The sequence below is a fragment of the Leuciscus leuciscus genome, assembly GCF_965113295.1.
Source record: "Leuciscus leuciscus genome assembly, chromosome: 9".
In the NCBI taxonomy this organism is placed as follows: Eukaryota; Metazoa; Chordata; class Actinopteri; order Cypriniformes; family Leuciscidae; genus Leuciscus; species Leuciscus leuciscus.
The window spans coordinates 754,752-757,251 of NC_138733.1; the positions used below are offsets into that span (position 1 = coordinate 754,752).

General features: G+C 50.3%; 1 protein-coding gene across 1 annotated transcript in view; it reads left to right on the forward strand.

Moving 5' to 3' along the window:
• The window catches only part of ecel1 (endothelin converting enzyme-like 1), a 113,881-nt gene that overhangs the window by 56,201 nt on the left and 55,180 nt on the right, over nt 1–2,500 (forward strand). The gene's annotated exons all lie outside the window — the stretch shown is intronic.

The following is a 2,500-nucleotide window of genomic DNA, read 5'->3' on the forward strand; positions in this document are numbered from 1 at the left end:
CTCTCCCGAGTCTTTCTGGTAGAACAAGGGTTACAGTCGTAACCCGAGACGTTCCTTTTTGAGGGAACTCTAACTGTGTCGATGACGACACTTTGGGGAACGAATACCCACTATGCCCCAGCGAACCCTGCCTGTCCCAGTGTGAGGCTGAAACAGGCACACTTAAGATGAGAGCACTCGTGCCCCTGGCGGTGGAGGAAGGCCCAGGTGTGCGGAGTGTCATAGATGTGTGCGGAGTGGCTCATCCAGTGGTGTCCACACTCCCTGGATAGCGGACCCTGAGAGGAGGGCTCTAGAGTAGAGTTGTGCGTTTACCGACTTGGTATCAAAGTCGGTACTTTTGCCAACACAACTCTAGAGGATGCCATGCCTCTGGTTGAGTGAGCCCTCAAGGCCAAAGGTGAAGGTAAACTGTGCAGCTGATAGGCCAGGGAAATAGCCCGAACTATCCAGTTGCTGATGGTCTGTTTGGATGTGGGAAGCCTCTTCTTGGGAGACCCGAATCACACCAGCAACTGGTCTGACTACCGCCACTGAGAAGACATAAATCCTGAGAGCTCTCACAAGGCAGAGCAGATGAAGTCTCCAATCTTCTGCCGTCATGTGAAGCTGCGGATGAACAGCCTGCAGAACCGTGGGCCGTGCCATATTGGAAGGCCTTAACCCTCCCAGGCACTCGGAAGATATAGAGAGGGCCTGAAGATCTCCCACTCTTTAAGACAAGTGATTGTTCAGAGAAAAGCTACCTTGAGGGAAAGGTTCTTGGCCTCAGCCGACTCCAGAGGTTCGAAGTGGGCCTCGACCAGCCCTTCGAGAACCACCGGCAGATCCCATGTAGGAACTCTGGTCCGACTCGCAGGCCTCATCCTCCGAGCCCCACGGAGGAAACGTACGACCAGCTGATGTCTTCCCAAAGACCCATCACTTATAGGAGTGTGGAAAGCCGCAATGGCAGCCACGTACACCTTGAGTAAGGGGTAAGCGATCTTGGAGGAACTCCAGCACTGAAGCCACTGAGTTAACTGGGTCCACACTACTGCTGACAGGCCAGCTTCTAGCTTCTAGGGTCTGTGCCCCCTCAGACACACAGTCTCCACAGCTCTGGCCGAGGGTGGAATATTGAGCCCTCGCCTGTGAAAGCGGGTCTCTCCTGATGGGGATCTCCCATGTAGGGCCGTCTAGGAGCGATATTGTGTCTGAGAACCATACTCGGCCCGGCCACAACGGGGCTACTAGGAGTAAACTAACCCCGTCGGGATGGATCCTCTCTAGAACTCCCAGGAGAACGGGGGAAAGGCATGAAGCAGGGCTGGATGCGTGAGAGAAAACCACAGTGGACAGTGTGTCTTCTCTCGAGACGCGAACAGATCCACTTCCACTGGGCCGAACCTCTCGCATATCGACTCCACCTCCTCGGGGTGGAGTCTCCATTCCCCGGGCCTCGTCTCCTGCCTCGACAGGACCTCTGCTCCCCGATTCCGTTCCCCTGGGATGTGTGTTGCTCTGAGAGACAACCATCTCCCCTGGAGCCACAGGAGGATCTGATGCACCAGTCTGCTTAGAGGACACGACCTCAGACGCCCGATGACTTAGGTAGAACACCTCCAACATGTTGTCTGTTCTCACGAGAACGTGGTCAAGTCAAGTCAAGTCAAGTCGGCCGGAGCGCATTAAGGGTTAGAACGGTGTGTTTTAGCGGCCCCTAAGTTAATAACTAATGATCTTTGCAACAGAAATCAATCAAAACTAACTTTAGCTGGACAATAACTTTATGTTAAAGCTGCTGTAAAGCCTAAACAAAAAATGTTGCTCTCGGTGCCTTTCACGTGTCCAGCTGATGCTTAGTCTGTCCACGGCACGAGAAACAACCTCGACCAGCTCCTCATATGCGGGGACATTGTTAAATGTTTGACAAACAACACCAAACATGACGCCCAACGACAGAGAGCGTTTGCTTCATCGCTAAAGCTAACTCTGTTGTGTGCCGGCGTTCCTTCGTAGCTTCCGCGTGTGCCGTCTCACGTTACGTCATGACGCAACACCAATCACGCTCGGCTTCGTGTCATTCATGCTTCAGAGGCGCTACACAGAGGCGTTCCGACGCAGTGCGAGATCCCTCGAAAGGGAACTAGAAAGTTAAAGAAAGCAAATGTTGTTGTTATGTTTAGGTTGTCGATGTGAGATGAGGGGAATTTTTATTAGGCGACAATGAATAAAACCACCTTGTACTAAATTTTTTATCACAAATTATATTATTCGCACAACAATTTAAGAGAAAAATTTAATTGCAACATAATCGTGAATTGGAGAATGTTTCTTCTTCTGCATCTTGAGCTTCAGTGGAAGCAAGAAAGTGTCACGATCGATGTCTCTCATTTATTTGAGTTACTTTTATTTGAAAATTAGCAGAAATATTTATTTTACTTCACAGCTTTTTTTTTCTATCTCCAAATTTAAATTGGATTTTCAATCCCAGATTTTCTCTCTCTGGCGTTTGGAC